This window comes from Nasonia vitripennis, chromosome 4, assembly GCF_009193385.2.
Source record: "Nasonia vitripennis strain AsymCx chromosome 4, Nvit_psr_1.1, whole genome shotgun sequence".
Lineage (NCBI taxonomy): Eukaryota > Metazoa > Arthropoda > Insecta > Hymenoptera > Pteromalidae > Nasonia > Nasonia vitripennis.
This window is the reverse complement of record NC_045760.1, coordinates 21,281,490-21,294,374: the sequence shown is the minus strand read 5'-3', so window position 1 is coordinate 21,294,374 and position 12,885 is coordinate 21,281,490. Positions and strand designations below refer to the sequence as shown.

At 40.9% G+C, this 12,885-nt stretch overlaps 1 protein-coding gene across 1 annotated transcript in view; it reads right to left on the bottom strand.

The window, feature by feature from the left end:
• Nucleotides 1-6,789, bottom strand: part of LOC100677851 — a 73,898-nt gene extending 67,109 nt beyond the window's left edge. Inside the window, exons 1-2 of the mRNA XM_008215883.3 lie at nt 6,659-6,789; nt 5,924-6,052 (exon numbers count right to left, since the gene is read on the bottom strand). The gene's annotated coding sequence lies outside the window, so the exon portion shown is untranslated. The remainder of the gene's footprint in view (nt 1-5,923; nt 6,053-6,658) is intronic.
• Nucleotides 6,790-12,885: the final 6,096 nt, after the last annotated feature.

Below are 12,885 nucleotides of genomic sequence, written 5' to 3'. Positions count from 1 at the left end.
TGGATTACGCCTCCAGACAAAAAGTGGCAATTTTCTGGTTTTCGTTAAATTTTTCCCGTACGTGTTAAATTCTTATAAGAGAATTTCACGTGCCTCGTAAAAAGTTTGGCAAGCGATCGGCGATGCACGCGGGCATTTTCTCACTCTAGATGGCCCGAAAAACCAAAAAAGGTGGTCTGGTAGGTGTGCCCTCAATTTGAAATTCTCAACTTCCAGCACCCAAGTTGTGTACTGTCGGTCGTGGATTTACACATGTATATATCTTTGCCTTTGAATTTGAAATTTTTAATGTCACGAAGGGAATAGACGTGTATTTACGAATACATGAATGAGTCTTTCTACGAAAGAAGACACACATCCGTGCAGACATTTTCTAAAAACGCTATTTTTCGACTTAAAATGTAACAAAACATATTTTCTACGTGTTTTTCTCCAACTCCAAAAATTACTATTACAAGGCTTCCTTTGGAAGTAACAGAAAGTGAGCTCAGTGTTTTAAAAAAAATTGTGCTTTTGAATTATGAAACTATGGAAAATATCTTGTTGTATAACCCTATATTTTATAATGTATATGTACCGGCTTCTTTTTTATGAATCTCACTTTTGTATATTATTTTTCACACAAATTCGAGTTTTGGGGTCTATTTTGTCATATATACATAGAAGAGGGGAAAACGGGGATAAAATAGGTCATTCGCGGGTCACGGAGCTGTCAGCAAACAAAACTCAACCGTTCACCAGTAAATTCATTATAAATTTTGCCTTTCGCGAAATCTCATTGTCTGTCGCGCAATTGTGCTGCAGATCAGGCTTTTCACGTGCTATCATCATCACAATCTCGCGATGATTGGTTGCGATGGATAATAAACGTCGGCAGAATTTCGCCGTATTTCCATCATCTATCATGGGTATAGGAAACAATGCAACTATTACCGATTTTTTTCTCCTCCTCTTACCTCCAAATGAATTGATAGTGATTATCTATAATGCTTCGATCACCTATGCAGTGTTCAATCAAAGTCAATTTTTTTCTTTAATCGCGACAGTTAAATTTTAATAATAAGTATGGGCTATATGAAAAAACAAATCAATTATCTATTAATCTATTACCAATAAGGTATTTTAAAATACTATATTGTTTTAATCAGATTTTCGTTTTAATTAGGTTTTTTTTGCTATTTTGATTTGATAAATATACAATGCCATTGTTTTCCATAATATTAAACTGAACATTGCATGGGAAAACATTAAATACAATTGCGACTGCAAATGCTATAACAAAAACTCCGCAATCATAATAATTAGTCTGATACTGTACTTGTTCAAAAGATATGCGTAAATTATCTTTATAGCACAGTGTGGCTAAAATCCGCTGTTAAGTCACGAATAGGCGAGACTTGCGGACTTTAGTAGTCTGTGCTATAAAATTTTATACGATACTCTTGACTTAAATGGTTCAGTTTTACACGGCGCTTAGCGCCCTCGCTACGCTCGGGTGCTAACTGTGCCGTGTAAAAACGAACCATTTAAGTCAAGAGTATCGTATAAAATTTTATAGCACAGACTACTAAAATCCGCAAGTCTCGCCTATTCGTGACTAAAGTAGTCCTTATTTGCACCGTGAGGTTAGCGCACGAGCGTAGCGAGTGTGATAAACACGGTCCAAAAAAGGACTACTTTATCGCTACGCTCGGGTGCTAACTGTGCCGTGTAAAAACGAACCATTTAAGTCAAGAGTATCGTATAAAATTTTATAGCACAGACTACTAAAATCCGCAAGTCTCGCCTATTCGTGACTAAAGTAGTCCTTATTTGCACCGTGAGGTTAGCGCACGAGCGTAGCGAGTGTGATAAACACGGTCCAAAAAAGGACTACTTTAGTCACAGATAGGCGTGACTTAACAGCGGATTTTAGCCACACTGTGCTATAAAAAATTGTTTCATCATCAAGACATTTTTTTCTAATACTATCAAAAATTCGTATTAAGTACATTGTCTTTGTACCACAAACAAATTCAGTTTTTATTTGTACTTGAACCAGAAAAAAAATTTGAATATATTCTTTGTGTCTATGAATAGGTTGAATATTAGCTGCAAAACCGCTAGAAATGTCGTTCTAATAGCTGGTTTATAGCTAATTTTTAACTAAATTTTAACGGGTCACGTCTATTCCCACCAGCTGAATTCATAAATTACTCATATGCAAGAAGATTTTATTTTGCTAAGTTTGGTTATTACTTCGATAATACGAGTTTGCTGAGAGTATGAATGGCTCCTAAACTTTCTTGGAATGCTTTTATGCGAAGCGCAACAAGTTCATCATATTTTTCTTTCGAGTTTTTATTTATTGCTTGTGACACCTTGATGTTTTCACTATGAGCCAGAGTTCTTTACATTTTTGATCGACCCGATTGGCTGATGTAGTTAAATGAAAAGTAAACAACAGCCGTTGAACATAATGAGAACAGGTTGGCAAATGATAAACTTGTAACGAAGTTGTGTATCTGCTGTAGTAGCCAAATTTTTAATTTTTTATAACTTGCTACAAGCAATAGACTCTAGTAGAGTGTAGATGTAATAAATTACACCTTTTAGATATTTAAAGAGATACCGACTGTTGCTTAGTTAAAAACATTTAATAATCTGTTTGATCAGCTATCAGTCGATGTATTTCAGCAACTCTATGAAAAACAGGGAGTAGTGGTATAACCATGCAGATTTAGTGGACACTAGAGCTCTGTCGAAAGTACAAATATTAACGCACAGATAGTTTGGACTCTGTCCCGCACAATTCACCCACGTTCGTCCGACGTGTATTTGAGTAACGAGACGAGCCATTTAAAAAGTTGCACTCCTAGATTACTGACGACGTACATCTGAGTCTTGAGCATTCTTCAAAATTAATATATGTGTTTTAACTATTTTTGTTACTAAATTCAAATGCAAAAATGAAAATCACTTTAATATATATTAAAAAATTATAGGTGTGTTTATTAATTCTTACTGCAAAGTTCTCAAGCATTTGCGTCGGGAAAAGCGTTCACATGCGTTAGCGTCGGAGCACTCTTGGATCAAAGCATTTTGAAGTAGAAACAAGATTTTTGGAGGGTGCGCGCGCCTCCTCTCTTAACTCATGAATTGGATTTACGAAATTGACCATCCGCCGGGTCGTCGATTGCTTCATTAAAACTATTCACAAGTTTCTCCCTGACAGGTCACTTATTATGCTGACACGTGACAAAGAATTGAAAATGACGAAAAATAATTAAAATTTCGTTATTTTTCGTAGTTTCTTTTTTTATGATTTTTCCATATTTTCAATTTTTCAAAAAACTTTACCCAGATCAACACGGAGAGAAACAGTGCAGTAAAATTTACTAAAAGTATGGAAAATTTTACTGAACAGTACAGTAATTTGATCACAAAGTGAGAATAGTAGGCAAATTACTGTACTGTACAGTAAAATTTACGTTTAAATCCGTTCAAAAGTTAAGTTTAGTTGACCATTTTTATTTGAATGTAAAAAAATAAAGCAAAATATTCTGATATTTCAGTGATGCTCGTCTATTATACCACCACAGTATTATTTTTAAGTAAAAAACCGTTGCCAATTCTTTGGCACGTAGCTTTGTCCAACAAAATTCATAGTTCCAATAGATAAAATATTGTTCAAATATACAACATAATAATGATTTTTAAACTACTTTCAATCTTAATTATTTTACTGGAGGAGCACCTGTCACAATTTCAAATCATATAATTTTCTTAAAATTTAAACCTCAGTATTTTAAATACCATTACGAAGCCGTTTTCCGATTTTCTATAATCAGCTGTTCAGACGTCTTGAAGCGCCACCATGCAGATGTTATTAACGTACGCGGTGCAGGCGGAATGGATAAGCGATCCGCCTCTCGCCCCAAAGGTTGCAGGTTCGAGTCCCAGTCGAAGCAGGATTTTTTCTGAGGTTTTTTAATTTTAATTAATTTGCAATAAATAAAATCGCGACAAACGTTGTGACAACGTGACGTGGTAAGGCCGGGAATTCGAATTTTTATAATTTTCAATGCTTCAATAAAAATGACTGTACTGTCTAGTAAAAGTTACTGAACGATGGTCAGTCTGTGACGAAATTATTGATCAGAATAACAGTAATAATTCCTGCAGAATATACTTAATTTTACTGGACGGTTTCTCTCCGTGAAGCAATTCAAACGATTACTTTTTTAATTGAACCTTTTTACCTGTACTTTCATCCTAGTAATAAACATTTTTTGGTTGCATCCTCAGACTGTTGGTACAATCGCTGTTTTCGTTGAATTCGAATAGTTGAGAACAAGAAACATGCGCCATTTTCGCAACAACGGACTGAGAGCATGACTTTCTAGGTTATGTAGATTGACAACTAGTGACGACATAATTAGAGTGCAATCAAGTAGAACGACCGGTTCTAGTCAGACGCGCAGTGCAATAGAAACCAATTGATGAAGCACATAGAAAAGAAGGTGGATGAAGTGTTTGTGTGTGTGTGTATGTGTGTCTGTGTGTGTGTGTGTGTCAATCGCGGTATTCCCGCTCGGGATGAAACGAGAAAGGAACGATGTTGAAAAAGAAGCGAACGCGTGGGAGGAGGAGCAGGTAATAAAAACGAAGGGTCGGAAGCACTTGGCGCGCGGAGTTTTGTGTTTGTAGAGAGCTGGAATAAAGAAGCTTTCGGGAATTTTCCTCCTGCCGAGAAGTTGAGGAAGGATGCGAATTTTATGTTCCTCCCACCTCGCGGGTTGCGCAATTTTGCTCTACGAATTATGGAGAGCGATAGGGTTGTAATGGAATATTTTAAACTCTGAGCTGGGCTACGTCGTTATTGTTTGCCCGACTACACGTATACTGTCTAATCATGCGAAATTTTGTTTTCCTTTTTTCGAGCATCTTTTAAAGAGAAAGATGCCTAATCTTGTGCTATATACACGCAAAATGCTTTACGATAAAAGGTTATAGCTATATTTTTCTAAGCTACAAAAACAACTCGTAGATCACCGTATAATCAGCACGTGTGGGCCGAATCGCACACAAACAAGCCAGTCACGGGAAAGGCTGCTTCTTCTTCCGCGTCGTATTATATGGAAGGAAGAGCATGATGAATGGAAGCTAGGGATATATATCGTCGTCGCGCCATTGTCCCCTACGCTTCAGATAAGCGCGTGTAAGACTGGCTTTTCTTGTGCAAATGCAGACGGATACAACGTGTTATTTTTAGGGAGCTTGCGCTCCGAATCGTTTGGACATTTCGACGAAGTGTGTTCACGTACTCCTTCTAACAACTAATTAGCATAGTTAATTTTCGTATACGGATAACAATATTATTCAAGTACTCGCAACAAACGCTCGCTAAGGAAAATTAAAACCAGGGTGTCATTTCATCTCGCGTCGAATAAATGCAATTGAAAAATGCCTTCTCTTTCGAACTCTGCACTCGTATAATATGAAATGCGATTTCGAAACGTGAAAATTCCTCTCAGGAGAAGCTCGTGCCTGGCCTTCTCCGTTATTTTCGAAAATAAAAATCTCGTTTCCCGTCAGACGGCTCGAACAAAATCGATGAAACCCAATCAAACTGCTGTTACTGCCGGAGTCGCGGCGGCGAGCCAGCTTATCTATAATATGTTCTAGTGCGCTCGCGAGGCAGAGATGCGAGAAAAGAGAGTAAATGGTGCGGGTACCTCGGTCGGCCGGCTAAACCTCTAAACCATTAAAATACCTACAAAAGCCTGCGCATCCGCACGTCATTAATCATTAAAAATTTCAGCAGGTTTATGCATATTCAATGAAAAAGTCGCTTCCGGCGGGTACAGGTACAATGACTTCCCTCGCAAAAATACGCGTTTGTGCTCAAAGCAATGAAAATCAAGATACAAAGTATTCTGACCTCTGAGTTATCTCGTTCGTTGAGGCTTGCAGGCAGCAGCAACATCGAAAGAACGACGTACCGGAATTCGATCCCCTCTTCTCAGCTACTCTCGATATTTACTTTCTATGCTCCGTAATAACGCTTCCTCTGCAAGAGAAGAAGAAAAATCAAAGAGAGTCCCAAAGCCATCGATGCTTTGGCGTGGTCTGCAGGATGAATCGTAAATTGTCTCAATTTTTTAAAGTTTGAAAGTACCCATGCACCCGTTTGCAAAAGCATTCCAAGAGCGCACACAAGACACATAGCGAATGTTCTCAATATCTGGGCTATTGTGTTTTATTTAGCGCCGAGTCTCCAGAGTTTCTGCAGAGATAAATTTAATTTTCCATTTGCGCTCACGCTTTCTCTACTGAGCTTTTTCAATTTGCCGAAAGCTGAGTATTGATGTGATTACATCTCACGAGGAATATTATAATCCGAACAAAAGCGCCAATCATTTCCTTTTCTTTACGCGATGCCTCGAAGCAAATGAAAAGTAAACAGCGGCGTATCTAGCAACCCAACTATCTCGTCCCTCGCAAAATCATCAATACTCAGAATCTCGGTGCTCCGTCGACCCACGAAAACACAAACGTCGACAACAACAACAACAACGTCGGTCGTTCTTTCGCGTAAAGAAACTTTCGATCATACCCTGCGACTACTGAATAGCACAGAACAAAAAAAACAACAACGAATAAAAAACCAACGCACGTTTGCCAAAATACAGTGTCGCTCTTTTGAATACAAGGGTCGGTCTGGCGAGCACCTTTGCACGTGAGCACGAGGACTCGTGTGGCGTACTGAACTCGGCTGAACCGCGCGCTGCCGACCGAGTTCAGTTCGCGCGGCTTGAGCTTGCTGCTCCCTCTCGCGCACGCATTTCGAGCTCCTGCTGCGCCGAAGTCGGGGATAGGTCGTGGGTGGCTGGAAAAAGGGACGAAGAGAGGGGCATCTCTTTCTCTCCCTCTCTCTGTCTCTCCGTCTGTCTCTCTCGCTCTCTCACTCTCCCTCTCTCTCCCACTTTCTCTCTCCCTCTCTCTCTCTCTCTCTCCCGCTATGGATTGATACGAAGAGGCGCGAGAAAGAGGAGGAGGAGGAGGCTTTTAGATTGATACGGTGGGGTGGAGGAAGAGGGAGAGAGAGAGGCCTAGGCAGACAAACTTTCGCATCGATTTACTGACAGGGCCGTTGACACGCTACTTGGCCTTTTCTGCAGACTCCGCGCTGGACCGTCGCCAGGGAGCGTCAAAGCTCTGCTGGCCACTTGTTAGCTTAATTGGAATTGCTACAACTGCTTGTCTTTCATTTATTTTCCTTCGCCGAGCTAGGATTCACACCTGGCTAAGCGCGCTTTTCGGCAAAGGTTTCTAGCGGGACAATGAGAGCGTCCCCTACTCGGTACAAGCAGAGTAAGAGCTGACCAAACACCCTATTCGAATACATTTTTTGTATGCATTTATGCTCAGTTCTGAATGCTCGAATCACTTAGGGCAAACTTAATCTCCATCGGAATGGCGGCACAGGCGCGTGATACGACAACGAAACGAGTTAAGTGCGCACACGCACGTATACAGAGCGATGACTCGCCTGGAAATAGAGCGAAAAAATGCACTCGAAAAAGCGTAGATATAAAATGGATGAGGAACCACAGGCAAATGATTATCGCGCGTGTCTACTTGGAACTCAAGGTCACGACGCAGTATATAGTCGCACGTGCGAATTTTCCCCCATCGAAATTCCACGATCGACGCGATGCCTATATATACCTATAAGTCTACATTTCGTTTGGCTGTGTATATGACAGATACACACACGAGGCGCCACCACGATTCTAAGCGAATTACGCGCTCCACACGCTGTTGTCTTCACACGGTATTAGGCTTCGATTTCTTGGGCAGTTTTTTTACGCTCGGAATTGCCAGCGGTCTTCCCTTGCCGCGGAATATTTCTCGTCGCTAGAATTTCGTTATCGTATAAAAAAAAAAAAAAATGGGTGTCGCAATTGAAGAGTCGTGAAAAAACAGCAAGCATTTTCTCGCAGCTATAGGTTTAATAATGATTAATGTTTTCATATAATGTGCGTGACTCGCACCCTGCCTAAATAAATATCCTAGTCATTTCTTTGCGTCTTTCTTTACGAGCAAGATTCCTAAAAGCAAAAGTTTACCGGTAATCGTGATTTACAATACACTCTGAACAAGAACAGTTTGTAAGCTCACGAAAACATATTAAATTAAAGGAGTGGCTTGTGAGATCTGCGAGAAGAATGCCGCACAGTATCGAAGAACTCTCCGCATGGTTTCTTCCGTTAATTTTGTTCGCCTGGAAAACACGCGAAAATCACTATATCCTTCCAGTTTATTTAATCTTAACGAAAAAAAATATAATCAAGAAAAAACTTTAGCGGAGACTTTGGCGGAGAGGAATTAGCCGCGGCTAACGTAGAAAATTCGCTAAAAATAACAGTATAACACGAAACGACGAGTCGGCACGGCTTAATGAAAGAGAAGCAAGTTTCCCTGCACAACACACAGCAGCTGGCGTCGATTTGCCTTTGATCCTCTCTGCTTCTTTGGTCGATGAGCCGACGGCGAAGCACTTGTATGTGTGCTACGGCCGATCACACGTGGGCATACGAGTTGGGGATGGCGCTACTGCAAGCTAGATTAAAAGAGAGCACTTCGGGCAGTCAGCAGAGTTCAAAGCTGTTGATTTTTTGCCGATCGTGGCGCGATGCATGAGTGTTGGGTGACACTTTTTTAGTGGAATATATGCGGTGTAGAGGAGGCAGACGTTATGATAAACCTGTCAAATAGAAATCAAACTTGACCTTGCGTTGTTATGCGTCATCTTTACTCAAGTGTAGAATGAGTTTTAATTTTCTCAAAAAATTTAATTACTCATTATAGTGTCTATGTACATTACTTTCGAAAAGTTTTTTAAGAAGTGGGCAACACATTTTTTCACATAATTCCAAAAATTTTCGAAAATCGCGTTTCGAATAAATCGCAACGGTAGCAAACAGGACAATGCTCTAGCGATCAATGAATAGATCTAAAGTTATCCTTTCGAGTTTCGAGATCAATTCGAAATTTTTTATTCATTCGCTTTTTTCAAGCATTTGCTCGAATAATATTATGGACTAGGGTTTGATCAGGCGTGAAAGCGCGCCAATGTCTCAAATTTGGATTATTGTTTTCTTTTTTTTTGTATAGTTTTTGTAAATAATTATATGGCTTTTTATTTATATAGAAGTATTAACAGATGCATTTTTTCTTCATAATGAATCGAATGAACTGTTACAATGCCGCTACCCTAAGCGGGTCTTGGACTTTGTCGTCCAGATCGGACGGGTGGGTGCCTATCACCACTACACAGCGCGTCCTTAGGTTGCGGATAGAGAACAGCCCCTGAGAAAGAGGTTAGCTGCGAATAAATTGAATAAGCAGCCGCGGACAGCCGATAGGAACAGGCGTGGGTGTGATGAGCCCACACTGTCGAACGCATTCATCTAGAAACACTACGCAAGCACCGCAACAACAAAAACACTTCACATTATCTCTTATCTCTCAATCTATCTCTTTCATCACACATTACAAAAATGGGCAAAAATCCTGCTGCCGAGGAGGATGCGGGAGCGATGACAACTGCCCCGAAAGGGGATGTGTAGAATGATTCGTCACCTGGTCTTTCGCGGTAACAATGCCAGCGAAGGCGCGCTGCCTTGCAGGGGGGCGTTAGGATGAGAGAATGAAACCGTAGTGTGTCTGACGACGAATTGACACTGTCCTCATCAAAGTCGGAAAGCTCTCATACTTAGTTCTAGAGAGGTATGGGGGTTATCACCTCTAGAACGGTGGACTCACCTGCGATCGGAACAGGATCCGAAGCGCGCGGGTTTTAACATAACATCATGGCTCAAAAAAATCAAATCCGAACCAAAAGGGACTTAAGGGTTGGAACTTGGAATGTTCGCAGTCTATACAGAGCAGGTGTGTTTAAAGAACTCGTAAAGGAAGCTGATAGGTACAATCTAGATTTGGTAGCAATACAGGAATCGCGGTGGCCAGATGGCGGAGTACTAGCATCGGGTAACTTCACGTACCTGTATGGGACCGGGAGTGGGGGATCTCTAGGCACCGGATTTCTCGTAAGCAAAAGCATCATACATTCGGTTAAAAGTTTCAAATCCGTCAATGATAGGCTCTCGTACATCATTATCGAAGGTGAATGGTATAGATATGTATTCATTAATGTCTACGGAGGACAAAGAAGAAGAAGCTAAGGATCTCTATTACGAAACTTTAGAGCAGGTAATCGACCAGTTCGCGTCTTACGACACAAGAATAGTATTAGGCGATTTCAATGCTAAAATAGGTAGGGAGGAAATGTTTAGGCCTACTATAGGTAAGGAAAGCCTGCACGAAGCCAGCAATGATAACGGTATTAGGGTCATAAATTTCGCGGCGGCAAAAGATCTTATAATCAAAACTACGTGTTTTAAGCACAAGAACATACACAAGGCAACGTGGACATCGCCGGACGGGGCCACACAGAACCAAATTGATCATTTCCTCATTGAAAAAAGACGTCATACTAATGTTCTTGACGTAAGGGCTTACAGAGGGGCAGATAGCGACTCGGATCACTTCCTAGTAGTAGCCAAATTAAGAGCTAGACTAGTAGCGAATCAAAATAGTAAGCGAGCAAACAAGGTAGAAAGCTTCGATATTGAGAAACTACGAGATAGAACAGAGCGAATTAGGTACCAGATAGAAATTAATAACAGGTTTCAGGCACTTGAAGAAGCAAACACATCGCCGGAGGGGAATGACGAACCGAATAGCTTATGGGGGGACATCGAAAAAACGGTAAAAGAGGCCGCGAACAAAGTACTGGGTAAAAAGAAAAAGCCAAAGAGCAAACCATGGTTTGACGAAGCGTGTGAACTCTGGTTTGAAAGGCGCAAAAAGGCTAAATTAGATAGCATACAAAATAGAAGCGATAGGACCGTAGAAGAGTATTCTAACGTAAGGAAACGGACGAGCGCGATCTACAGAAATAAGAAGCGGGAGTATCAAAAGAATTTTATTAGGAGAATAGAAACTAACAGTAAGGAAAATAACCCCCGCGAAATGTCCAGAGGGATTGACGCCATCAGAAAGGGTTTTAGGAGTAGAGCGCAATTGATGAAGGACGAAAACGGGGACCTCGTAACAAATGACAACGAATTACTGTCGCTGTGGAAAAATTATTTCGATAAATTATTAAACGTGCACGAAAATAGCGAAGAATTAGGGGACGAAATTCACACTGCTGAACCCCACGTGGAGGAACCGAGCTACCAAGAAGTAGAGGCCGCGATTAAAAAACTAAAAAACAACAAAGCCGCGGGAAATGACTCTATACCAGCTGAGTTGCTCAAATATGGGGGCGTCGAGCTCACTTTCAAAATCTATAAACTAGTATGTGCCATCTGGAGAAATGAAACAATACCCGAAAATTGGAAGGAATCTATCATTATACCGATTTTTAAAAAGGGGGATAAGACAGACTGTAATAACTATAGGGGTATTTCACTTTTAGTAACGTGCTACAAAGTTCTGTCAAACGTAATACAAGCTAGACTCACTCCATTCGCGGAAGATATAGTAGGAGATTATCAGTGCGGATTTCGGCGCAACAGATCGACGAGCGATCAAATGTTTACCATAAGACAGTTGTTAGAGAAAAAGTGGGAATTTTGCGAAACCATACACCAACTATTTATAGATTTTAAAAAAGCGCACGACTCTATTAAGCGAAGCAAAATGTATCAAATTCTAGTACTTCTCGGTGTACCGATAAAACTCGTGAGATTAATTCAAATATGTCTGAACGGAAGCACGGGAAAGGTCCGAGTACGCGGTAATGTATCAGAACCCTTCATGATACGCGATGGTTTAAAACAAGGGGATGGGCTCTCTACGGTGCTGTTCAACTTAACGTTAGAGTATGCCGTTAGAAAAATGCAGGTTAGCCAGATGGGCGCAACGCTTAATGGAACAACGCAGATACTAGGCTACGCAGATGATTTGGATATACTGGGGGATTGTAGGGAAACGGTAGCAAGAAACGCGGAAATCCTCATAAAAGCGGTGGAGTATACAGGGTTAGAAGTGAGTGAATCAAAAACAAAGTACATGATTGTGGATAAGCTAGGCATCTGCAGAGGGGAGGAAGATCTCAGAGTTGGGAATTTTCCTTTTGAAAAGGTTAGCGAATTCAGGTATCTGGGTACGACCATAAATGATAGAAACGAGATTAATGTCGAAATAAATAAGAGACTCCATTCGGGTAATGCTTGCTTCTACGCCGTGAGTAATTTACTTAAGTCGAGGCTGTTGTCTAAAAACGTTAAAATAAGAATATACAGGACAATAATACTGCCGGTGGTTCTGTACGGGTGCGAAACGTGGGCTCTCACTAAGCAGGCGGACAACCGTTTTAGGGTTTATGAAAATAAAGTCTTGCGAAAAATATACGGGCCGAAGAAAGATGACGAAACCGGGGAATGGAGGAGACTACACAATGATGAGTTACACAATCTGTACGCGTCACCAAATATTAACAGAATAATAAAATCGCGCAGATTGGGATGGGCAGGGCATGTAGCGAGAATGGGAGACGGCAGCGCGTGTCATGAAGGGCAGGCCGATGGTAACGCGACCTCTAGGTAGACCTAGACGTAGATGGGAGGACAACGTAAAAGCGGATCTAGTAGAAATAGGACGGGTGGGTGTCGATCGGAGAGGTGCATCTTGGGTGGGGTTGACACGAGATAGGGCAGCGTGGAAGGCTTGCGTAGATGAGGCGATGAACTTTCGAGTTCCAAATGCCATGTAAAAAAAAAAAAAAAATGAATCGAATGAAATATGGCTAGAACGGGAAACCTCAAT